The sequence below is a fragment of the Dasypus novemcinctus genome, chromosome 20 (genome assembly GCF_030445035.2).
Source record: "Dasypus novemcinctus isolate mDasNov1 chromosome 20, mDasNov1.1.hap2, whole genome shotgun sequence".
Taxonomy (NCBI): Eukaryota; Metazoa; Chordata; class Mammalia; order Cingulata; family Dasypodidae; genus Dasypus; species Dasypus novemcinctus.
The window spans coordinates 46,095,461-46,123,168 of record NC_080692.1 but is presented as its reverse complement, the minus strand read 5'-3'; the positions used below and the strand labels follow the sequence as shown (position 1 = coordinate 46,123,168).

Here is a 27,708-nt window from a genome sequence, read left to right as displayed (position 1 = left end):
TTCCTCCATATTCTTGTCAACATTTGCAATGATCAGTTTTTTAAATTTTAACCATTCTAACAGGTCTAATAGTGTCTGCTTAAAAATTTAATTTGCATTTTCCTGAGCACTGATATGAGCATCTTCTGTTTATTTGCCACCTGTATATCTTCTTTGGTAAAATGTATGTTTAAATATGTTGACCATTTTAATGGGTTTTTTGGGTTTTTTTTAATTATTGAGTAATATATCAATTCTTTATATAGTCTGGATATAAGCCTTTTATATGAGGTATATGATTGGCAAATATTTTCTCCCAGCCTGTGCTTGACTTTTCATTTCCTTAGTAGTATCTTTCAAAGAGAAGCTTTTAATTTTGATGTAGTCCAATTTGTCAATTTGTTCCTTTATGGATTATGATTTTGGTGTTTGTTGTACCTAAGAAATGTTTGCCTAATCTAAGGTGGCAAAAGTTTTTGCCTAACTTTTCTTCTAGATGTTTTATAGTTTTAGATTGTACAGTTAGGTCTGTAATTCATTCTCAGTTAAGTTTTGTATATGGTGCTGGAATTCTCACTTTAATGTCAGATAAATTTTTCAGTTGGGCTGTGGCATGGTCTGCCAAGAAGAGTTGTAGAAATGGTTTTGCTGTGTCATTTTCAATTGGAGAAAACATTAGGGAAATGACTAATGGAAACCATCCTGCATCTGCAGAAGGTAATACCAACAAACTGACTGTGCGTTTTTTATCATGCTATTTGCGTACTTTCCGATTCTTTGCCCGATTTTCTGAAACATTTTGCAGCTTAAATTCACAAGTTGATGAATTTTATAGTTTAAGGCTACTGGATAATATTTTCATGCAATTTCCTACTGATACTCACTTTGTTCCTTCAAAAATACAAGAAACACAAGCTTCTTCCCAATCCACTAGGAAATTCCTTGTGTCTCCTTTGAATAACCTATCCCCTCTTTTTTTGCAGCACTCTGATTGATGTCTGGGGTGATACATTAGAGTTCCTTTGAATTCATTTACTCCATTTTTCAAGGAAAAGATTCTCTTCAGTACTAGCCTTTATACTGGGTTTTAGCTGGGAGATATTATCTTCTCAAAAAACGATAACACCGTCGTTTCCATTGTTCCACATAGATTTATTCTTTGGAATTTAATCTTTATAATTAAACATTTAACTAGGTGAAAGATAGGCTACCAGAAGTCTATTTAGAATAATGACTAATATCATCTTATTCAAAATTGGGTTCATGACCCCTAGGAAGTCCTAGAGAGGTTTTTAGGAAATATGGAAATTTCCAAAAGTATCTCAGAAACTAGAGTTCTACAAGAACATTTTTTCTAGTGAGAGTATAATCAACAGTGCTGTGTGCACTTGGGAGAAAGGAGACCTCCCCAGCTCTGAGGGTCATTCCCTGACTTTGTCATTCTCTGCCTTGAACTTATCTTAAGATGCAGATGCAGGTCTTGGAATCAAGATGTCATTCTCATCCTGACTAATGCTTGTATCCAAAAAAAGGATTGTTTGCTTTTTGTGTAAGACAGGTAACATGAAGTGAAATACGAATTAGGTTGGGCCACAGAAAAAAAGAGAGTTAAATTATATATACAGTTATTTATGCATGTCTGGGGTCATTAGTTTGTATTCAGTTGTATTAGTTTGCCAGATTCCATTCTATTTAATTTTGGTAGTGGTCTTGATGGTAGGCACCGTTGTTCCCGCCCATCATATTTCTGTTCTTTCTCCATACAGGGCTGGTACAGAGGCAGGAAGCACATCTTGGCTGTTAAGCTATTTCTCTAGACCTTTCTTCAGGGTGGCCAACAGGTACTTTTGGCAGAGACTGGTAAATGCCACCCAGTGTCTATTCTCCCTTTCTTTCTCAGCAACAAAGCTCAAGTTTTTCAGAGAACAACATATTCAGCCAGAAGATTACGATTTCCAGATCCCTCTTAACTAGGTGCAGCCCTGTGGTTAAATTTTGGTCAATGAAGCAGGTTAAAGGAAGCCCTTAGCCTCCCTCCCTTCATACTTCCTACTCCCTTTTCAGTCAGAGAGGCTGAGCAGCAAACCCCTTGGTATATGAACTGACCTTGAAGTTGGCAGTGACAAACTAAGATGGCGGAGCAGAACATGTTAGATGGAGTCGAAAAGTACCTGAAGACCCTGGAATTGTTAGGCCAGCCTCACATTGTCTACCTTTCTTTTTCTTTCATATGGGAGAGCAATAAAATCATTTGTTTAAATCACTCCAGTTTGGAGTTTACTGTTATGCAGTTGAGTCTACCTGACACAATATGTTTTAGGATTATAGGCAAATCCTTAGAAGAGGTGGTAAAATGGCAAAGTCAGCTTCTCAGCACTGCCTGGGCACTTCTGCCAACTCTCTTGAGCCTCTTCTATAGGAAGTGTTTGTCTAAACTCAGTCTGAGCCCTCAGCCCCTGCCTAGATTCACTCAGGGCAACGGAGCATTTTGGGGAGTGTCTATGCAACTCTTTGTTATAGAAACAAAGTTTATCATGTGTTTTTCTTTATAGAATTTGTGTAGGTTTATTACAGAAACTGTAAGAAAATCAGAAAAATAGGAAGAAATGGATATAGAAAAAAGAACCTATATTTCAACTATCCAAAGACAGCTACAGTTAATATTTTGATAAGCTTACCTAGGGTTTTTTTTTTCTGTTGAGTTTCTTTCAACATAAATATATTGCACATATGATTTTGTACTCTTCTTCCTTCTTGCAATAAGATAAAAAGTATATTCCTAATGGTTATATTATGTTTTATTGAGTGGGGATAGCATTATCTACCTAATCATTCCCACACAGTTGGCTCTTTTGGGCCTTAACCAATGCTGTGATGCAGTGATAGGAAGGATTAGGTATATAAGCCTTCTGAAGTCTTAACCAATAGAGTTTGGTCCCAGAGCTGTGCCCTAATAGGCAAACTGTAATTAGACCCAGCCCTAATAGGCAAACTGTAATTAGAAAGGAATTCCATTCTTTACTCATACCTCTTAAAAGCACTGCTTTTCAAACTTTTGCATGCATGGGTTTCTTAAAGTATTGATTATTGGGCTCCACCTGTTCTGATTCAGTACATCTCTGTGGAACGTGAGAATTTGTACTTCTAACACATGCTTAGGTGATTGTGATGTTTCAGAATCATTGTCTTAAAAGACATTAAAATGGATCAACTCATCTCCTCCCTCAGTATTTTCATATCCCCTTTTATCTCCTCCCCAATTACTAATCCTTAAATTCTCCAGTCTTGGGAAGCAGATGTGGCTCAAGTGACTGGGCTTCCATCTACCATATGGGAGGACCCTGGTTTGATTCCCGGGGCCTCCTGGTGAAGGCGTGCCTGCACGATGAGCCTCTCAGCAAGATGATATGCAACAAAAGAGAGATGAAGGGGAGAGTCAAGGCGAGACGCAACAGAAACCAGGACTGAGGTGGCACACATGACAGGGAACCTCTCTCCACATCAGAGGATTGAATCCTGGTGAATCCTAGAGGAGAAAACGAGAAGAGAAGACAAAAAGAGAAAGAGACACAGAAGATCACACAGAGAATGGACAAAGACAGCAAAAACAGCAGGGGGGGAGGGGGAAAAATTCTCCAGTCTTGGTTTTGCTAATAGTCCCCCAAATTTCAAGCCTCCCAAATCTCTGCTTTACCTGGAAGTCGCATGGTTTTTCCTCTCTGTCAGCCTCTCTCTCCCTGTCCACTTTCCTGCCATCCTCTAGTTTCTGACTTTTCTTAACATTCAGGATTCAGCATAACAGTAATCCCAGAAAGCAGTGATGACGGAATTCTCTTCACATTGAAGGACAATCTGAGAGCCCTCCAATACGAAGATAATTCATCCTATCAGTGGTACTAAAGATTATTTTATTAAAATGGAGTTCCGGAAGCATAATTCCTGAGTCGAGTGATAGGAGCTGCTTGAATGATCTTGATCTCTACTGGGAGGTTAATAGCACAGAGGTCAAAGTCTGGCCCTAGTGAGTTCAAAGCCCAGTTCTGCTGCCTGCTAGTTGTATGACATTGGGAAAATCAGTAGTCTTGGTTTCCCCACATGTCAAGTAGGGAAGTAATTATATATAATACATGTGTATATATATATAGAATGTATTTAAAATCATAACATCTGACTCATAAGGTGGTTGTGAGGATGATGTGGGACAATGAAGATAATGCCTAGCAAAAAGCCTATTGAGGGAAGTGGACTTGGCCCAGTGGTTAGGGCGTCCGTCTACCACATGGGAGGTCTGTGGTTCAAACCCCGGGCCTCCATGGCCCATGTGGAGCTGGCCCACGCGCAGTGCTGATGCACGTAAGGAGTGCCCTGCCACGCAGGGGTGTCCCCTGCATAGGGGAGCCCCACGCACAAGGAGTGCGCCCCGTAAGGAGAGCCGCCCAGCGCGAAAGAAAGTGCAGCCTGCCCAGGAATGGCGCCGCACACACGGAGAGCTGACGCAACAAAAAGAAACACAGATTCCCAGTGCCTCTGATAAGGATAGAAGCGGTCACAGAAGAACACAGAATGGACACAGAGAGCAAACAACTGGGGGGGTGGGAAAGGGGAGAGATATAAATTTTAAAGAATTTTGAAAAGGTTTTTTAAATGTTTAAAAAAAAAGCCTGTTGATGTTATTATTACACTGTTGCCAAATTACTTCTGGAAGGTAAGTCCAGATTCAGACCCCATCAACAGTGTACCAGCATGTAATGTGGCAGCAGTACAGTCTAGGAGCGGGCGGAAAGAAGGGGATGTCCTACCTAAATAGGAGGTCTGCTTACTAGAACTTGAAGGAAACAGTGGTACTGATGATCAGAACCGGAGCCTTCCTGAAGCTAAGCCATGCTGTTGACTTTGAATTGGTGCAAAACGAAGCAAGATTGGGCCGACAAATACTCTTCCAATAAACCTTGCAATCCTTCCGGTCAGAAAGTCCACAGTTTTCAGCAATCCTTAAGACCTCAGTATAAATGCAGATCCTGTCTGGTGACCACCATGTGAAGCATAATATACCAAGCTCAACCAAATAACTCCCAATTCCACGTATTCTTTATTCTTTCCTTATAGCTTTTATTTTCCGACTCTTCACTTGTTATTGTTGAGGGAAGCTATCAAGACTTAGAGCTTCATTTCCAAATTTGTTCTTGCTTGTATCTGATGCTCAGAAAGTAAGTCATATGCCTAGTGCCTCAGTTTACATTTGTCCAATAGGTCATAATAAGGACTACGTTTTGGTTGTAATAAACCTCAGTCTTGCAGTCCACAAAAATAAACTTTGCAAGCTCATGTTGAAATGGGCCACAAACTGCAAAACACCTTTTATTTGTTATTGGTGAAATCAGGGCAGCTTCAAAATTACAAACAGTAATTTGTTTCGGGAAAGGCAAGTGAAGGCTTCTCTTACGTACATTAAACTCTATCATTCAAGAGAAACATAAAGTAAATCTTGTGTGAGCTGAGTCGATTTTTGTCTTACCACACAAAAAGGCAGCTGGAGAAAGATGACCTTTGTTAAAAGGAAAAAAATCTTCAGTACCTGGTGTTCAGTGCCAGTGGGTGTTCTGGTATTGGCTCTTAAAAGAAGCAGGAATCCTATTGTCATTTCTTCTAGCTTTAATGATGAAATTTACTTTCAAGTTTGTGTTTAGTCTCGGGCTATAAAAGTTCAGTACCTCCCCAGCACTTGATTCTGGGTCATTTCTTAGGGACCCTCACCATACTTTGAGACAAAATAAGCGGTTACAGATTAAAAAAAAAAAAAAAAAGAAGCTCTGAATGTAGAAACTGGTACAAGAGCAAGGCTGTTAATAGCAACCAAATTGATTTTGAACTTTGGGAGATTTGCTTCCCCCTGACTTTCAAGGCTTGGCTCGCACTTACATTAAAGCTCTTTCTATTTAAATGGACAGAGACTGTACTGTAGAACAGAAGGGGGGATAGAAATAAATTATGAATTACGAAAGGCCAAAAATGCATAAACAAGCAATCAGGGGCTTTGAGGGAAGAGGATAATGTATAAACCATCCCTACATAGTAAGTCTATCTTATTCTTGACAATTTTAGCAAGAGATAGGTTGACCCTGGCTATTAGTAGTTGAAGGCAAAATAATATCCTCAGTTTGATAAAACATTTGTGTCGGTAGATGGCTATATTTCAGGAAGAAGCAGAGATGGTTTCTTTAGTAAAATTGTGCTCACTAGGGATATAAATATTCTGGGACCCTCAGAATATACAACCACAAGGGCTTTCATAAAGACTCTTCTATACCGATTATGCCCTTTCTTCAGGAAAACTTTGGGGAACCCTGTTAGGTATGCTGTGTCTCCTCTTTGGGGCCTTTTCTTGCCACGGAATTAACATTACAACAATCAACTCAACTATCTTGTGAGGGTCCACTTTAAATGGTTCATTCATTCATTCTTTCTTTCATTCATTCATTCATTTAAAGTAATAATTTATTAAATGCCTGCCACAACACTAAGGGTTAGGGATACAAATATAAAGCAAAATCCTTGCCCTCAAGGAGCACCCAGGCCAGCAGTGCTTCTATTTTGTCTTCCAACCCTGTCGCTCAGGAATTGCCCATCAGACTAGGTTCTGCAGCACGAGAACAGTGTTTGCCTAAGATAGTCCAGCTGTGGGGAGAGAAGCCCTTGCCCATCCTTCCATGCCCACCGCCATCTGCAGTACCCCTACCTTGACAGGTAGAGGGTTTGGGTCGTTGTGCATAAGAATTAGAAAATGAAAGATAGCTCTCTTTAGGAAATGATTGGAAATCTCTGTTCTAGATACTACCTGATCTTCCCCCTTCTCATTGTTTTTTTGTTTTGTTTTGTTGTTTTTTTTTTTTTTTTGAGTTACCAGGTCTGGGGATTGAACCCAGGATCTCATATGTGGGAAGCTGGTGCTCAACCACTGAGCCACATGGACTCCCCTGAGTTGTTGCTGTTGTTCTTGTTGTTTTCCATTTGTTTGCTTGTTATTTGTTCTTTTGTTTTTTGTTTTGTTTTTAGGAGGCACTGGAACTGAACCCAGGACCTCCCACGTGGGAAGCAGGTGCTCAACCACTTGATCCACATCTGCTCCCCTCACTCTTTATTTTATTTTTTTAAACTTTGGCAAATTAGCCATATATGGATGGGAGGAATCACAATCATTAAATTTCAAACAATGGAGACAATTTTAAAGTTATTAGGTGAAGATGAAGGGAACTTATTAAAATCCTAACAATTGTAACTTCTATAAGAAGTGAAAAATACTTTTCAAGTCAAGCAATGGAGAAATTCTTAATTATACAGATAATGATAATTGAATATTAATGACATAATATAACAGCCTGTCTGAAAGTAAAAAATAAAATTCAGCATTGTTTTGTGATATCAAGATTTGGTGATGGTGACAAGGTAAGACTTTAAAATGTTCTAGGAGTTGGGTGACTAAACCACAATTTGGAAAATCCTCTTGGTACTTAGTTAAATTTCAATGTGAGTATAATTTTCCTAGTATAGGTTTAAATACAAACAATTGATAAAAGTTAACAGTGAAGAATCCTTCATCAGATTTTGGATTTGTGTATCGAAATTATTGTTTTAAATTTAAGTAAGTGAGGTCAAAAGTCACACATAATGCAAAAAATTAAAATACACAGAAGTATTTGGAATGAAAATGAAAGATCTCTGTCACTATTCCCAACCACCTCCCTTGCCCCTCACTCCCTTTCCTCACGTTGCTTCCCAAGGGAATTACTATTAAAATGTGATTTATTTCAAGATATTTTTTATATCATTTATATATATGTGTATGTGTATACAGATATATAAAAGGATCATTTTTCTCATAAATGAGATATCATTCTTCAATTTGATTTTTTCACCTACTGTTAATAACATGCCGAGAAAACTGTTCAATATTAGAATATATGCACATTCATTCTTTCTAGTCACTGTATTGTATTCCATACCATATTAGTCAGGTTGAAGGGGTGCTGATGCAAAATACCAGCAATCTGTCAGCTTTTATAAAGTGTATTTATTTGGTATTGAAGCTTACAGTTACTGGCCGTAGAGTGTAACTTACTCACCAAAGTCTGTTGCCACATATTGGAGCAAGATGGCTGCCGATGTCTGTAAGGGTTCAGGCTTCCTCTTCCTCTTAAGGCTACATGGTCCCACCTTCTTCCAATATCAGTCGTAGGCTGGGACAAGTCTCATCTCTCCCGGGGCTTGTTTTTCTCCAGGCTCAGCTGCTCTACTTTCTCCACAAGGCCAGCGGAAGACTGTCAGGCTAATGGCCCGTCTCTCTCCCTGGGGTCTCTGCCTTATCTAATGGAGTCTTCTCTTTCCTCATGTATCTGCCTCTCTTTTTATTTCTGGGGGCTCCAATATCGAAACCCACCCTCCCTCCTTTGCCACATCATTTTCTCTGTGAGTGCCCACCCACCAAGGGGGCAGGGACTCAATGTCCTACTGACATGGTCCAATCAAAGCCCTAATCATAATTTAATCAAGCAGGAGTGAGACATCTGAAGTTAATACAATATAATATCCCAGAGGAACAGACCAGTTTACAAACATAATCCAATATCTCTTTTTGGAATTCATGAATAACATCAAACTGCTACACATACTATAGATGTACCACAATCCATTTAATCATCTCTCTGAATATGAATTCTTGTGTGGTTTGCTGGTTTTCACTATTATAAGATATGCTGAAATGAACGCCTTTGTATATTCATTTTTTCGTGTATACATATATATATTTTTTAAGTTAAAATTTGAAGTGAATATCTAGTAAAAAAAAAAAAACACCAAAAATCTACCCAAAAGTTTATAGCAAACTAACCTGTACAATAGTATGTGTCCATTTTTCTACCTTCATCAATACTAGAGCTGTAATTTTTACATTTCTGACACTTTGATTCAGATTGTACTTATTTTATTTGAATTTTCCTGATTACTAGTTATGGGTTTATTTTCTGTTATTATATAAAAACATGCTTTTGTCATTCTATACACGCATAATTTGTGACTTCCTTATTTCAGTTCTTTTCCCATTTTTTAACAGGGTTGTCTTTTTTTAATCGATTGATTGTATATTTGAACTCTTTATAGGCTATGTAGTTCTAACACATTTCCCCAGCCCGTCTTTTGACCTTTACCTTGAACCATGACATTGGGGACATATAGAAGTTTAACATTTTTATGTAAACAAATCTGTGGTTATCTTTATGGCCTCTGGATGTAGGTCTTTCCCTATAAAATCTTCCCCAAACCATGATCATAAAAGTTTTCTTCCAATATTTTCATTGTTTATTATTATTTTGTTGTTTAATCCATTTGCAGTTCTTGTGTATGTTTTGAAATATCTAACTTAATTTTTTATATGAATTTCCAGTTTTATAATGCTACTTATTGATTGGTGCATAATTTTCCCTGATTTAAAAATTTCTAATATCTATGTCTATATATCTTTTTGTAGCCTCTCTATTCAGTCCTATCTATATAAAGTGTTTTTTCTTGCCCAAACTATACTACTTAAATTTCTATAATTAAAGATTTACATTGTCATCTGTGGCCATTTGATATTATTTATGAATTCCAAAAAGAGATACAGATGATGTTTGTAAACTGGTCTGTTCCTCTGGGCCTAATAACCCTTTGATTGTATTAGATTCAGCTGAGATGTCTGGTTAACTTGTGATACGATTAGGGCTTTGATTCAACCACATCATTAGCGTGTGACTCAGCATTGAGTCTAAGCCGCATTGGTGGGCTCATAAAACAGACTTTCACACAGAAGTAGACACACAGAGAAGATACACAGAGAATACTGCCACCCTGGGAAGAAGGATGAGCCTGATAGTCTACAGCTGACCTTGTGAAGAGAGCAGAGCAGCTGAGCCCAGAAACACATGAGCCCCAGAGGAAGAGAGACAAACTCTATGCCAGCCCGTAGCTGAGATTGGAAGAAGCTGGGACCACGGAGCCTTAAGAGGAAAGAGGAAGGTTGAACTCTCACAGACATTGCCCACCATCTTGCTTCAATCCATGGCAACAGACTTTGGGTGAGGAAGTGCCTCTTATGATACCTTGAGTTGGACTCTTTAGGGCCTTGTAACTGGAAGCTTCTACCCCAAATAAACACCTTTATAAAAGCCAACCGAGTTCTGAAACTTGGCATCAGCACCCCTTTGGCTGACTAATGCACCATCCAATAGAAAATATTCCCAATTTTGTTTTGATTTTTCATTTTTCTGAAGTATTTTTGGTTATGCTTGTACCTTGTCTCATCTTTGTGAATTTAAGGATGAGTTTATCAAGTATATAACAAATCCTATTGTATTTTCAACGTTTTTAATAAATGTGTTGATCAAAGGAGCTTTATTTTTTTCTTACTCATAATTAAACAAATTATTCTTTAGAAAACATTATTTCTTCATAAGGTCAAGAAAAACATTTATAACTTGCCTCAATTATCCCTTAAAATAGCAGAAACATTTTCAGTATATAGTAGAAGAGATTACTGAAAGCATAGCAAAATCATCTCCAAATAGTTGCTTTACCTGGGAGTTCTAAATACATATAGAAATAACATCACTAGTTTAGAATTATGTGTGTTTATGATGCATCAAGTCAGTGGAGACATCTAAATAAATTAATCATTTGGCAATAAATAGATCATTTGATCACTGACCTTCCTCATAGAGTTGTTGAATAGGAAAACTAGATACTCCACATGAATTACTGAAAAAATTCTGGTCTTATTTCAAAATTCTGCAAAAGATTGGCACAAAAAAATTACTTACATAGTGCTTTGAAGTCAATGGACTTACATCATACACAAAAATGAACTTAAAATGCATCAAAGACCTAAATAAAAGAGCTAACACTATAGAAACCTTAGAAGAAAATATAGAATCAACTCTGCATGATTTTGGATTTAGCAATGGTTTCATAAATAGGATACCAAAAATAGAGGCAGCAAAACAAAAATGGATAAACTGGACTTTGTTTAAATTAAAAACTTTTGTGCATCAAAGACCACTATCAAGAGAGTGAAAACACAACTCACAGAATAGGAGAATATATTTGAAAATCATATATCTGATCAGGGTTTGATATCTAGAATATATAAAGAAATCCTACAACAAAGACAACTCAATTTTAAAATGGACAAAGAATTCAAATAGACTTTTCTCCACAGAAGTTAAATGGCCAATAAGCACGTGAAAAGATGCCTGATATTATTAGTCATTGGGGAAATGGAAATCAAAACCACAATGAGATACCACCTTACATCATCTACGTAGTCTAAAGTAAAAACAATGAGAAAATAACAAGTGTTGGAAAGGATGTGGAGAAATTGGAATGCTTGTGCATTGCTGACCGGAATGTAAAATGGCATAGTTGTTGTGCCAAACAGATTGGTAGTTCCTCAAAAAGTTTAACATAGTACTACCTTATGACCCTACAGTTCTACTCTTAGGTATATATCACAACGAATTGAAAACAGGGACTAAGCAGAATATTGTACACCAATGTTCATAGTAGCATTAATCATAAGGCTAAAAGTTGGAAACAACCCAAGTGTCCTTCAACAGATGAATGTCTAAATAAAATGTGATATACACATACAATGGAATTTTATTCAACCATTATAAGGAGTGTGATGGTTAGGCTAACGTGCCAACTCAGCCAGATAATTGTGCCCAGTTTTTTGGTCAAACAAGCACTGGGCTAACTGTAATACAAGGGCATTTATGGACTCAAGTCACCATTGACTTAACTACAGTGGTAAATCATAGATAGCTGATTACAATTACATCAGTCAGGGAGATTGCCATCAGCAGTGAGTGATGCTTTATCCAATCAGTTGAATGCCTTAAAAGGGGAAGTGATTCCAGCATTGAGTGAGACTTTCCCAGCTCATTCGTCTTTGGACAGCCAATGTCTCCCAGAACTCATCAAGAACCTTCACTGGACTTTCATTGCAGCCCCTGGTTGCAGCCTGCCTGCAGAACCCGGACTTGTGCATCCCCTATGGTCCCATGAGACTCTTATAAAATCGCATACTATTGACAGATTTCTCTTGTTGATTGTTTCCCTAGAGAACCCTGCCTAATACAAGGAGTAAAGTCCTGATACATGCTGCCATATAGACTAACCTTGAAAATATTATGCTAGATAAATATTCTATGACTCCATTTATATGAAAATTCTAATATCTAGAATAGGCAAATTCATAGAGACAGAAAGTACATTAGATGTTACCAGGTCCTAGAGTTAGGAGCAATGGGGAATACTGCGTAATGGGTACAGTGTCTTACTAGGTAGAGAAAACATTTGAAAGTAGATAATGGTGATGATTGCATAACATTGTGAATGTAATTAAATGTCACCGAGTTGTACACTTAAGAATTATTTAAAATGACAAAGTGTATGTTCTGTATACAAAGAAAATATTAAAATATTATAAGTAAATAAGTATAAATATAAATAAACAAAATGTAAAAAAATATATATACATGGGCACAACAACTGGTGACAGTCGAGAAAAAAATCTGGGATGCTAGTTGGTGGGCTAATAGGTAATATTCCCTTCCCCCTAATTTTTTCAATGTTACTGTATCATCTTTTACTAAAGTACTTTTAAAAAGAAAGAGAAAAATAACAATGGAGAGGCAGAAAATTCCATGATGACTTGTTCCATCATATCACATTTTAGATCCATCACAATTTCCAATAATAATTACAATTATTCTGGTTCCCAAGTACCCTTATATATTCTAATAGCTTCATTCCATATCCCTGTGCCCAGCCACGCACATGCATACATGTGTATTTTATATAGACAAAGACTTAGGGATAGAGATACATATATATAAATACACACTTACATGTGCTTTGCTACATATATGTGTACACCTTAGAAAAACAAACAAACAAAATGAGGAAGCAAAAACAAAACAAAAAGTTGAAAATACAGCAGAAAATTCTGTGTAGAAGTTGGAAGAGAGCATGGAAGAAAAGAGATATACAAGAAAAAGAGGGGGGAAGAAAACTCTAACAGTGGTATCATTTAACACAAAATATAACTACATCCACAACAATTTTATCTGACCTAGATTTTCTTGACCTTCTCACCTTCCAAAATTAAATGTACGCATAGGATTTTCAGAAGGGCCATGTGCTTTTCTAAAATTGCTTCTGGGATGAGCTTATTATACTTATGAGGACTTCCTAATTTGGCTAATAATGAATTCACATGTTTGCTCTAAATAGGCATAATATACATACCAAGTATGAGATAGAATTGTTTTAGAACATTACTCTACGTGTGGATATATATATATACATACACATTAGTTCAAAGACAGTATATTTCTAGGGGAGGGAGTGTAATATCCAGCATCTAATGTCAGAATCATACCTAATTTTCTTCCAAATGATTTTTCTTATTAAGCAACACCAATAAATGTTTTTATCAAAGTTGCCTACAGTGCAGAAAAGGACGTTTAGTTGGAAAATATTGATATTACGGGAATAGTGTGCTTTCATGCAGTATCTCACCATTTATCTCTATGATAGACCCTCCTTTTGGATACATGTGAGCGGCGTGCCCTTCCAAGTTAATGCAGCCTGGTACTGCAGCCATTTGGGAGGACACCAAGCATCTGGGATAACAGGATATGGGAAATTTGCTTCCTCATATACAATCAAAGGTTAAGCAGCATACAAATGAGCACATGAAAATTAAGGGTCAGCCTTTGGCTAAGCGCCAACTTTTATCTTCATAAAAATAAAGCGTATTGTATGGCAACTTGCATCAGAAGCTGGTGAAGTACAGAACGGTCATTGTGCGCTTACGTACTGTTCTTTCCACTCTTCTACCCAGCAAAAGGGAAGGGCTTAAGGGTTGCTTGTGAAGAGTGTCAGGCTGACTGAATCTATCACAGTTCTTCAGAAGCTAACACCATACAAGTTGCTCATTGGCCCTTCTCCCCACACTTCCCACACCTTTATCATTCCTCAGCACCCCCGTTTGCCAATGCACAGGATATGTGGATTTACCTCACTCTTCATTTAGGGCCTGCCAGGATCTTCTCTGAGCTCAAGCAGGAAGGCACATCCCAGACTTTTTAATAACAGAAGTACGCAGGCCTGGCTCGGCTAGACAGGAAGAGATCTCCTACTCCCACTGCCTCATCGTGCGAGATCAGGGGAGGGCTTGTTTCTGGGAAACACGAAACATTTGCTGTCATTTTTTATACTAGAAGAATACAAAGTAAATAAGGCACCTGCGAATGCACTGCTTCCAGGACACCCTCTTTTGCAACCAATTTTATTTCCCACAATGCAATGCCACGCCCCACTTCTCTCCTTTAGAGTCCAGTTGCACAACTGGTAGCTGTAGATTTGAAGTGAACGTAGGAAGAGGCCTTCAGATAGGACAGAGGGTGGCCTCTTCAGACGTCAGTCCCAGGATCTGGTTGGGATGGCTGCCTCATTTACAAGCTGTAGTTTACAGTGGGTGTCTTTGTTTGCCAAAGGCTGTCAATACAAAAATACCAGAAATGGATAGGTTTTTATCGTTTTTTATCATGGGACTTTTTACTAGGATGAAAGTTAACAGTTCCGAGGCTGTGAAAATGTCCACATCAAGGCACCAACAAAGATAATTTCCCACCAAAGGTCAGCTGCTAGCAGATCCTGGCACATGGCGAGGCAAAATGGTGGGTCTGCCAGTCTCCCTCTACTTTCTCCTGGAGCTCGGCAGTGGGTGGTCAGACTTCTCTCCCTGGGCCTCATCTTTTTGAGCCTCTCAGGGCTTCTCTGTCTTTCAGATGCTGTGGACGAACCTAGAGTCCTGTCTTTCACATGGCAGGGTCAAAATGGCAGAGCCCCCTTCCTCTGTGTCTCTTCTTTCTCTCTGTGTGTTCTCTGTTTATTTAAGACCCAACAAGAGGGCAGAGACCCAAGTGGGTCATACCTCATTCACCTACTGCGATCAAAAGCCCTAACGTGTTCTAATCAAGCAATCTGATCAAAGGTCCCTTAACTGAATTGAATGCAATCAAATGGCCCCACACCTACAGGAGTGGGTTAATTCAGAAACACAATCTTTTCAGTGCGGTAGGGTAAGCATGGGATTGAGTGAAGCTTCTCCTAGCCTTCTGGGATTGGCTTGGTAAGGGTAATTTCTCAAAAATGAATAATCATTAATCATTTCAACACATGTATTATTGGTCTACTACATTAATCACTAAAATATCAATAGTCTTGATATTCAGAGTTGTTGTGATTTTATACGGTTTTGTGTGCCATCCTGAATGGTTTTTTTTACTCCTCATCACCCTCTTTGCGACTCGCTTGCTGTCTGCTTTCTGTGTCCATTCACTGTGCGTTCTTCTGTGTCTGATTTATTATTTTTTTATTTATCCCCTCCTTGCAGCTTGCTTATTGTCTGCTCTCTTTGGCCGTTCGCTGCACACTCTTCTGTGTTTTTCACTTGTCTCCCGTTTTGTTGCATCACCTTGCTGAGTTGGCTCTCCGCAGCGCTTGCAGGCTGGGCGGCTCTCTGCAGTGCTTGCAGGCCAGTGGTTCTCTGCAGCAGCGTGTGGGCGAGGCTGCCTTCATGAGGAGGCCCCCGGACGCAAACCCAGGGCCTCCCATATGGTAAACAGGAGCCCAATGGATTGAGCCGCAGCTGCTTCCTCCATCCTGAATATTTTTATGAGAAGTTTAAAAAGAAATTTCAGTAACTATTAGCAATTACCACCCTAATGTAAAATTTCCTCATTTTGTCATTCTAAGCATCTTACCCCATATATAATTTCATTAGATGCCACAAACTATCTGGTCATGTAATTATTTACATGAAGGCCATGTAATAATTTGAGTACCATTCAAGTCTCAAATAGTCCAAGGATGAAACAAAAAGAATGCTGAGCAAAAGGAAGCTTAGGGTTTGCTCCTTTCTGTACTAACTAGTGTAAATGTGGTGAAAAAATAGAAATCTACCAGATGTAATCAACAGAACCAAGAACATAAATATCAGTAATAGCATACAGACGGTGGGAGAATAAATAATGTTCACGCACAGTTTCCCAGCCCACACAGAAACTCCACTGTGTGACCACGGGTGAGGGCTGTCCCCCCTTTCTCTTCCAGATTCCCTCTGACCTCTGTCTTCCAGCCGCTCCCCACAACTTCCAGACCCTCCCCGTCCCCATGGCGATCTGCTCATCCCCATGGCTTTCTCTCACTGTCTAAACTCCTTCTGCTTCTAAAGGACTCTGCTAATCTGGATCAGGACCCACCCATGTTCAGATGGCCACAGTTCAACTAGAATAACATCTTCAAGAGATCCTGTTTACACTGGTTTACCCCCACAGGAATGTGGATTAGGAACATGTCTAAACTGGGGTATAATTCAGTCCAGCACAGAGCCATTTATCTTTTAAGACATTCCTGCTTAAGTCTCTTCCTTAAAATGGATATTCCTGCTATGTACAATTAAAATCCATTACTAGCTGAAGGGGAAAAAAATGAGACTAAAAGTCATCTTTGGAGACTTCACACTTGGCTTTGTGTTCTTTCTCTTACCCCCGCTTTGTTCCCTCCATGGCCTCTCAGATCTTCTGCTCTCCCCCATTGTCCACATCTCAGTTGCCCATCCAGCCCTGACTTCTTTCAGAGTGCTTCATATTAAAAAATCACTCCCATTTTATCCTCTCCCCTTGCCCAACAACATTTCCAATTCTTGAATGCATATGATATCAGCTAGGTCTGACAAATGAGTCAAAATTAATTCATATCCACATATAAATGCCTGCTAAAACCAACTCTCCAAAGGGGTACTTGCATTTTTAATGAGACATTTATTAACTCAAATTAATTTCTAATTGCTAAAATGCTTGCCTGGAGAGTTGGCAATAACTTTTGCCCAACTATATTGCTTCATCTCTCCTAAACCAGGAAATCAGAAGAATACCATCTAAAAACCCTACTTTTGAATGGCTGTCATCAAACATGTGAGAGCTGTATCATATTGAACTGCAGTCTTATGGTGGTGAGCAACAAGTTTATATAAAAATAACACGTGTTCCAGTTAAGAGCTCTTGCCATACCTGAGAAAGTAGGTTTAGGGGATTTTAAGTGAGTAGCTTAAAATCAGCTGTTTGGTCACATACCTTAAAATAAGCAAGGTCACAGTGACGTGAAGACTACCATGTAGTTGGTCAACAATAACCACAGGTGGAATATCCAGATTGAGAGCAAGATCCCTAAAGAAAATATATGGTGCATTTTGAGATAGTTTTATATCCTTGCCTTTGATCTCTCCCCCATGCTCCAGACTCCCTTTTACAACTGCTTGCTACAGTTCTTTCTTCTTACCTCCTCTTGCCGTCCATGCCTACTAGTTACAGACTCATAAATTCTACCTGTGCAAGATCATTAAAACCCACTTCTTTTCTTACCAGCGTCCTAATGCAGGCCACTTTATCTCACCCAGAGACTATTCTAATGGCCCCCAAATGAGGTGCCTCCATCTCCTGTTTGAACCCTACACACAGAGCAGATAATGACGTTTAACTTGATTGCTCAGAAAGGCAGGCTCAGGATGCCCTAATTGTAAGGTCAAACTGTAGATTGACATTCAATACTGGATTTAGTCCGAAGCCACTTTTACAATTTCCCCCGACATTTATCATCTCCTTTGTCCTTTCAGGCAAACCAAATTGGACTATTCCCTGTTTCTGAACGGAATTTTTCCCATTGGTCATTTCTCATTCTCCCCCTGACACACACTCCTTTTGTTATTTTTGTCTGTTGAAGTTGCATTTATCCTTTAAATTACTACTCAGTCCTTAAAGCTTTTCCTGATGCTCCCAATGAGAGGAAATCTCTCCCTTGTATTCTTAAACACTGTGTACCCCTTCCTCTAAAATTAACATTTTGATTCATTATTATTTATATGTTTCAAATGAGATTGTAAGGTCTTTGAGAGCAGGGATTGTATTTTACTTGCCTTTGTATTCACAATGCATAATATAAAGTCAAGAACTCACTGTATATCAGAAATAAAATGACTTAAATCTGACATTTCTCTTGGTTTCAACTTGCTTGTACTTTTTTTTGAGTTCCATGTGTTGTCTTGAAAAATGGTATTTCTATCTTACAAATTTAAAAATAAATATGGAATTTAGTATTTTCCCTCTGTTCTATCTTCCAATGATGAGGTGCATTCAAAGACATTAATTCTTGTAAGGGCAAAACTTTGATGGTGTCCCTGGAAGCCATTGTTTTTTGAAAGGTACTCCAAACATGCAATTGTCTCTCTTTATAATTGGAAGTAGGTTTGAGGCTCAGAAAGGTGTATCATTTTAAAAATGATATATTTGAAGTAAAATATCTAACTTCGACTAGTCTAGTGCAAAAACAATTCCTTTTTCCCCTGCAACCATCATGTAGTCTTATTTTCTGATAAATTACAGAGTTTCTGCTTTTGGAGTTAAGAGAATGTGTCCTCATACATGCATATTTCCTCCCGGAGCAATCGAATGAATTTGTCTAAGTAGTCTAAGAAAGCGTTCTGTGTGTTTGGCCTTAATTTAGCATAAGTAGAAAATGGCTACTTACTGACACAGTGATTATCTTGAAAGGAAAAAAGAGAGAAAGACAGAAAGGAAAGAAGAAAGGGAGAAAGAAAAAAAAGAAAAGAAAAAGAACCTCTGTTTTAAAATTTGCCTGGCCTGGGAGTCCATAGACTCCATTTCCTGAAGTGTAGAGTGATACAGACTGTTACATAAATAATGAAAGTTACTGTAAGACCTGTGTCCTGCTAATACTCCCTTGATATTAAACAAGGGCAGGTCTGTCTTTAAAATACTACCCCATTTATTCTTATAATATTCAATCTCTTCTAGGAATTTCAGCTGCTTTTGAACTTATAGATTGTTTCGGATTATTCACAGTAAGGGGCCTGTTTCTCCCAGAGTTTCTTTGAATCAAGAGGTCCCCCAGGGATGCTAGACGAGAAGGCAAAGGAAACTGCCCTCGCAGTCGTCTAGCTGGTTCGCAGTTTAAAGTGAGTAATGGAGCTGTGAGGCCAGCAGCGTGACCTTCACCTAGTAAGTGCTCCTCACAGACGTACAGTTAGGAGCCTTTTAAGTCGTGCTCTGGGTTTGCCCAATTCCGGGTTTAAGTAATCCGTCTATCTTTTTCGGATTAACTTGGAACAATACTACTAAATTAGGTCTGGCGATAGAACATATTTTAATTTATCCATGGTCTGGTAAATTTCAACATGCAAATACATTAATGTTAGCTGACTGATTGATAATGGGTTTTGGGGGCTTTTTTTTTGTAATTATTTTTATATAATATGTATAAATCCAGTATTATTGTCTGTATCATTGTCATCAAACCATGAATTTGCCACTTTGACCTGGTTTCACACTTCATTTTGAAAGAGAAAATGCTGAAGATTTTAAAATAATGATATTCCCCCCTTGCTTACAATAAAACTAATGTGAAAGAAGGGATACCATCCTACTTTAAACAATTATATTGGCTAAGGGCCAGTTAGGGCAAGAATATTAATTCTTAATCACTCCAATGCAAGAATTTCTTCTTTACTCAGCTGTATCAGCCAGTGCTCTGCTTCCCTGGAAGGGAAATGATTTTAGCATCACATTTGGGGGCATTCACTCTTTTTAGATAGAATTACCTGTATGTAAGACATTCTCTGGAGAAAGAGAAAAATAGCAATGTATGAATATTGAAGCTTTATAAATATTTATTCTCCATTTTTTCCAAGTTAAGAAATAGTCCATGCTTATGATTTGTGTACTGCAAGGGAGATTAATATAGTAATATTTATGACCACTTCCCAAGTGCTTGAAAGTGACAATCAGAGGAGAACATTAGCAAACACAGTCCCTACCTTCAAGTATCTCTATTAAATAAGACAAGATCTTTTGAGGCTGCCTTCAGCTACATTTCACTTAATGTAATAGAAGTGTTCCTAGGTAAATTTGTAGTTCTACAAAATGAATCAGGTTTTCCTTTTGCATAAATGATATTTTCCTAACTGCTTCAGAACACGACTCCCTTGTCCAAGAAGATTTAAGATTTGAGAATCCAGAGACAAAAGGGATTTGAAGATACACAGAACAACACTTCAGTTCTCCAAGTTCCGAGTGGAATGGTGGAATTGACAAGAAATCATGACATTTTCTTGGTTTGCTGCAGAACACACCCTTGAACCCGGTGAGCCAGGGCTCTCTCCTTGGTCAAAGCCGGTGTCTGCTCAGTTTATTTTGGTGACAGTGGGCGTGCAGCCCCTCCGCTGGAGATTTGGTACTGACCCGCTCCGAGGTGGATGAGTTGCTCCTGCCAACCCTTTTACACCTGCTTCTTCTCCCCCTGCAGTCCACTGTGACTGTGATACGGCTATGCCCACCTCCCCAAGAAAATCTACTCAAACTACAGCAACCAAAGTAGGGACAGGGGTAAAGCTGGAACTGCTTGCCCCCAAAGGTGGCCATCCATCAGGCATTCGCTACGGCTTCATGAGCTCTTCCGTGAGTCAGAAAGCATGCTACAAAACTAAAAGCACTGAAGAGTACAAAGGTATATGACAGGAGGAAGGTTTTCTTCTCACTTTCTCCAGGAGCATCGTTTCCCTTCTTGTGGTAAGAAAGGTAAGGCTCTCTTGGTCTCTGCATGGGGTCTATCCCCTCACGGAGGGACTGTGGACGCTGCACAAAGTCAAGGGTCAAGGCTGCATGAAATCCCCCAGGATTGGCTGTCATAAGATGGAGCTATGTCAGGGCCCCCCTGAGTTATCTTCAATCTAAGGTAACAGCATTTTCTCCACGGAGTTGCAGAAGAAGGAAACGGTTTTAAACACTGTTAGAGCAGCCAACTTAACTACAAAGACCTTTGTCCTATATGATTTTTTTAAAAATGGGGTCTTACTGTATCTTCTATTCCGGAATTGGCTGAGACAACTTCCCTAACCTCTGTAAGAAGCCGTTAGTAGTCAAAGAACAAACACTTAAGTGTAAAGAGAACGTTTGTGAAATGAATGAACTTTCCAAAGGGGGGATAATGTGATCATTTGCAGAAACCACTGTAGAGCAGACTTCAGTGAAATCGGTATAAAGTGTGTGTGACCAGGATGTGGCATAATCAGAGCAAGGGACTGATCCAAGAAGGGGATGAAGAGGTGGTGGAATTGGCCAAGGAGAGTGGTGGTGAACTGTGAAGAAGTGTGTGAGAACTGTGGTGAGAACTGTGGTGGTGAGAACTGTGGTGAGAACTGTGAAGATTCAAGATGAACTCAAAACCACAGACAAAAGCTAACTCCAAGTGTTCGTAGACCTAAATATATAAGCCCTAAAGCAACAAAACCGCTAGAAGAAAAGAGAGGAGAAAGTCTTTGTGACCTTGGGTTAAGCAATATTTTTTAGGACACAGACACAAATTATAAAAGAATATTTGATAAATTGGCTTTCATCAAAATTAAAATCTTTTGTTTTTTGAAAGACATGATTAAGAAAACGAAAGGCAAGCCACAGGCTGGGAGAAGAAAAAAACTTTAAATCTCATATCACATAAAGATCTTAAATTCAAGATTCATAAAGAATTCCTATATCTCAATAACAAGGCAAACTACCCATTTTTTTTTTAGGTGGGCAAAAGATTTGAGTAAATATTTCCTTTCCTCAAAGAAAATAATGGATGAAAGAGAAGCACATGGAAAGATGCACAATATCATTTTTCATTAGGGAAACTAAAACCACAGTGAGATACAACCACATAGCTGCTAAAAGGGCTATCGTGCTGAAGACTGACCGAACGAAGTGGCAGAACGTGGAGCAGCTGAAACTCTCATACACAGCTGGTGGGGAGGGAAAATGGTACAACCAATTTGCAAAACAATGAGGCAATTTCTTTGAAAGATAAGCATATACTTAACATATGACAGAGTAATCCCACTACTAAGTTTTTACTAAAGAGAATTGTAAGCATATGACCACACAGAGCCTTGTACACAAATGTTTATAGCAGTTTTATTCATAGTGGCTAGTAACAGGAAACAACCAGATCCAGAATTTGTTTGGTGAATAAACAAATTATGGTATATTTATTCAGTGGGATATTACTCAACAATAAAAAGGAATAAACAACAACATGGATGAAAGAAGCCTGACATTTTATAAAACTGCATGCTGTACAATTCCACTTACATGACGTTCTAGAAAAGGCAAAGAAATAGAGAAAGTGAACAGTTGCTACTAGAGGCCAGGGAGTGACTAGAAAAGGACATAGGGGAACTTTTTGGGGTGATGAAAATCTTCTGTACTTTGAGGATGGCAGTGGTTATACAACTATATATTGGTCAAAACTTATCAAAGCATATGTTTTAAATGGGTTCATTTTACTATGAAAATTATAAATAAATAAAGCTGATTTTTAAAATTGTACTGAAAGTTCCTGAATTTTGAAAGCAAAGCTAGTGAGGTAAGAAGTTAGAGAGACCAGGAATGGCCATTTGCCATGCTTTAAGTTGAGGGAGATAGCATGGTGGTGCAAAATTATCATTGTCTTGCTAACTAAATGGGTGATCTTGGACAAAAAATGTAACCTCTCTGACCCTCAGCTCCTCCAGTCATAAAGAAGGAGACTAGACGAAATGCCCTTTCTTTACAGCTTTGAAATAGACAAAAGATATAGGTGTTTTTATATCAGAGGAATATATCTTGAGGGATGTTTAATCAACAATTTCGGTTCCATGTTTATCAGGCTACATTAATAAAATTGAGAAAGGAAACTCTGATTTATGTCATTTGACAGTATTTCAAAACAAGTTGAAATGGAAAGGTTGAGTAAGCAAATACAGGAAAGAAAGTGGTTCCCTAAATAAAGTTTTCATGTAAAAAAATTCCTCTGATGTACCTCTATTTGCACAGAATGTTTTAACAGTTCTGAGGATTAGTCACCATCAACACAAACCAGTAGAGCTGAGGCTATCAAAAACACATGGGCTATTAAGTGGCAGACCGAAAATATCCATTGGTGCTTGTCATTAGGAAAAAAAGAAACAATAGATGAAGTGTTAAAATAGTGGAAATGTAACAGGGAAACCTTGTGTTTTAAGGGCCACAATACTGTAATAACTTCAAGGGATTGGCTTAAACTCAAACAGGAAATTGACCGAATCAACATTTGGTTTGAGATAATGAAGTGATAAAAGGAGGGCTGAGGGGAGAGGAGCTGTGAGCAAGAAGGAGGCAGTGGAGGTGCCGCGTTAAGCCACAGGCTGCTTCTGAAGAGTGTTTTTAATTAAACCTCTCCATCCAGTGTTCCTGAAACCTAAATACAATACTGAATTAGTGCCTTTGGGAACAGGTATAATATACCAAAAAAAAAAACAAAACCCAACAGTAACAAATTAGACCCACAAAATCACCTCCATCTTTTCCAGACCAAACCCTACATTGCTTTTCTTTATTGATGATCCTATTTCAGGCAGTAACAAGGCAATTAAGAAAAGGAACCTTTTGTGAAAACAGATGAAGAAAGGACCAAATCGCACAAAACACCTAAAAATGAGTGCTCAGCCCCTCAGGGTCTCTGAAGGAAACTGGATCTGAGCCTCAGGACCTGAGAAGGCAGCTTCACCTGGGGCACGGCATTGTTACCAGCCCCAGGAACAAACCATGTGAAGCCAGTGAAGAAACAGGTTGAAAAGGCAGAGAAGGAGTTAAATGAACTAGCCTCAGAGTCCAAAACCAGGGCTAGTAAACAAACACAAACGGCCTGGCATTAAGCTAACCAGACCTTCAGAAGGTGCACAAACGCACCTAAGAAAAATGTTTTTTCTCCCCTTCCCCTCCCCGTCTCCCTGTGCAATTATTTATTTTCTTACCGAAACCTCCAAACTTGAAACCATGTTGACACAAATCAGAGTTGCCACAGGACTCTAAATGATATAGCATAGTTTAGTTTGATCATTGTGAAGTCTTTAAGATAATAATAATGTTGGCCAGCATTTACAGAATAATTTCTGTGTGCCTGGCACTGTTTAGGTATGTCATATGCATTAACTCATTCATCTCCAGAACACAAAACTAAACTAAACACTTGATGAGCTCAGTACTATTATCATCCCCATATTGACAGAGTTCAAGTACCTGCCAAAGGTCACACCAGTTGCAATTGGCAGAGCAAGAATTAGAGCCCAGGAAATCTGGCTTCCAAGTCCATGCTTGGGTTATTCCTGAATTTCAGCATAGTGACCCACTGTCTCTGGACTTATATTTTTACTTCTGTGTGTCTAAATCATTTTTCATATTAGTATGAACAATTACAGGCCAATGTTGTAGACTGGAGGGACCCAAACCTAGAATGGAAGCCACCCTTGGGAGGGAGCTGATCCCTGAGGAACAGACCAAATGTTTCAGGAAATCCTCTGTGCTAGAAGAACTAGACACAGAAGAAATGGCACCAAGCGAGAACTCAGGCAAAGAAAGCAAGAATGGGATCTAATCAGGGCTGCGGACGAGATTAGACCCATCACCATGTTGCACTGGGGCCCTACCTCTCTGAGTCCAGTAAGGACACCAAGCCAGACCCCTTCCTGGAGGAGGTGGGGTTCATCTGATGCACTGCTTTGGTTCAAGGAGCCCCCAACATCCTTGCCCAACATCCCTCCCTGGCCGGATGGTCTAGGATGCTGCCCTCTTGCCTTCACTTAGGACGAATCGGGCATGGCAGCCTGGCAGCTTTCCTAGCCTCCCTTGGCTCCTGCCCCCATTTCCTCTCGCAGGTGTTCTCCAATAAAATCCTTGCACATTTAACCCCATCTGGGCTCCTGTTTCTCAGAGAACCCAGATGCAAAAGCATCTCATATCCATATAGTTTACAAAACATTTTTTGTTATTCATTTTTTTTTAAATATTACATTCAAAAAATATGAAGTTCCATTCAACCCCACCGCCCCCACCCCCCACTAAGCAGGATAGTTACAATGACACCCATTTTACAGACTTGGAAAGAAAACTCAAAGAGCTCAAGTACTATTTCCAAAATAGGCAGCCTCCAAGATGGCCCCTGATATTCCCTACCTCCCCACGAGTGTGGGCTAGACTTACTGACTGACTTCTAATTCTAATCCTAATGAATAAACTGTAGCAGAAGTGTAGGATGACCTTTCTGAGGTTAGATTATAAAAAACTGTGACTTCTACTTTGAGTGCTCCATTTGCCCCCACTGGGATCACTTAACAGCTGCCATTTTGTCAGGCAGCCTTCTGGAGAGAGCCATGTGGTGAGACCAAGGGCTGCCAAAATCCAGGTAAGTAAATTGGATATGAATTTCCTCCTCCCCCTAGCAGAGCCTACAGATGAGACCACAGCTCCAGCCAATGGCTTGACTGCAGCCTCATGAGAGAACTTGAACCAGAGGCACTCAGAGAAGCCATGTTTGAGTTCCAGACACCCAGAAATGGTAAGATAATAAGCATTTATTGTTTTAAACTGCTAAGTTTTGGGGTAGGTTTTAAGTAGAATAGAAAACTAATATAGTGTCTAATATCACAGAGTAGGTGAATAGCAAAATATACCATTTAAACTTGTCCCAGACCTCTGCCCAGCAGCATTTGCTTCTCATCTCTGCCCCACTTTGCAATGCTACCTCTCTCCATTATTTTTACAACAGCCAAACTTGAATCACTAGTTTTTTTTTCTGGCTATGGTATATTAATCATTTTTTGCTATGGTAAGAAACATTCCCTAAATCTCAGTGGCTTTCAACATCAAATATTTATTTTTTGGTTCATGGCTCTGTGGTTGGCTATTGCTCTGCTGGACCCTGCTCAAATGTGTTCAATATATTTTCATATCCCAGAACCCAGGCTAAAGGAGATGCCCTTCTCTGGAGACACTTTTCTCTTGGTAGAGGCAGGCATGCAACCATATAAAGGCATTTATAGTTTTTACTCAGAAGTGGTATATATCATGTCCGTTCACATTCTACTGGCCAAAGCACATCATTTAGCGAACCCAGCAATGTGGTAGGATAGCATGCCCCATCTGAAGAGTGATGGGAAGAAAAGGGCTTAGATTTATAATACATGAGAACTACAGTTGGGAAGAGTAATACAATCTACCATATATGGAATGACGGTTATGACTTCAGACTGGCAATTGTTGAAGAATTACTATATAGAAATTTTAAAAATTAAAGCTTTAAGAATAATAAAGTAGAGAAACATAACTAAAGGACAGGCAGAAATGGCCTGGAAAAATGTTCTAGGATTTAGGATACCAAGGAAAGGCTAGGACAACACCAGAAGAGAAAGGGGCCCTGGAAAATAATCTCAACAAAGTCCATGAGTAGAAGCTACAACTGCAGCTGCTGGCACCCTTCCCCCACCCTATGAGCAGGGAATTTTGAATTCTCTGATCTCAGCCTGGCAGCTACACAGAGGGGGTGCTGCAGGGATGCACCTCCCCAGGAAATGGGAGAGAGAAGGGTGCAGCCTAAGGCTAACTCATCTTTTGGCCCACAAATTTGTTTGCTGCGTCCCATGGGTCCTCCCAGGCTGGGTGGGGCCATGCAGTTGAGCCCGCAAGGGACGAAAGAGACCCCACCCTCTCAACCACCTCCCTACTGACTGGGACTGGTTGTTGAGGACACAGAGGGGAGCAGAATTGTTTCCTACCCAGGAAAATGGAGGAGGTTGCCAGCAAAAGTTGGAGAGCCACTTCTGAGAAAGTGTGACATGTGAGTCTCTGAATAGCCTTGAGGCAGGATCCTCTGCCACACTGTTGCTGTCACTGTTGCACTGAACACACACTACCCAGGCTTTGAACTGAGAGGGCTGCTTAAGAGCACCATCTGCTGGTGGACCAAGGACGTGCAGGTGAGGAAAATAAAAGGAAGAGAGCCTTTTTCTGGCCTTTACAGCCTTCCTTCCCAAGACCCTGAGAAGCAGGTCTGCAACCCATCACTGGATCCATGGCCCAGATTTGAGCAACTAACAGTGCCAATCTAGCACCAACAGTGCTAGAGCAGGTTGAACCAAGAATCAAGGAATGCCAGGAACACATAGCCTCCCACCACTAAATCCCTATAAATGAGAGAGAAATTGAGCATCAGAGTAAACTTACCATCATAATCCGATGCCTAGACATCAACAAAAATTACAAGCTATACTAAGAAAATGAAAGAAATGCTCCAAGCAAAGGAATTTATCAAATACCCAGATGAGACATAAGATTTGAGACAAATAATCAATGAGTTCATACAAATTTCCAACATCAGATTGATGAGTTGAAAGACAATGTGGCTAAAGAGATAAAGGACATCAAGAAAACACTGAGCAAGCACAAAGAAGAATTTGATAGCTTGAATAGAAAAATAACAAAGCTCATGGGAATGAAATATACAATAGGTCAGATCAGAAACACATTGGAGGCACACAAATGCAGGCTAAAATGATGGAAGAAAGAATAAGTGATGCAGAAGACAGAACAGCTGAAGTTGAAGAGAGAAAAGAGTGGAAAAAGTTAAGCAGGGGCTCAGGGAGTTCAATGATAACATAAAGCACAACAACAAACCTGTCATGGGAGTTCTAGAAGAAGAAGAGAAGGGAAAGGGGGCAGAAAGAGT

At 39.3% G+C, this 27,708-nt stretch overlaps 1 long non-coding RNA gene across 1 annotated transcript in view; it reads left to right on the top strand.

The window, feature by feature from the left end:
• The window catches only part of LOC139437111 (uncharacterized), a 66,344-nt gene that overhangs the window by 32,944 nt on the left and 5,692 nt on the right, over nucleotides 1-27,708 (top strand). Inside the window, exon 2 of the long non-coding RNA XR_011646702.1 lies at nucleotides 25,430-25,542. This is a non-coding gene — a long non-coding RNA (uncharacterized lncRNA). The remainder of the gene's footprint in view (nucleotides 1-25,429; nucleotides 25,543-27,708) is intronic.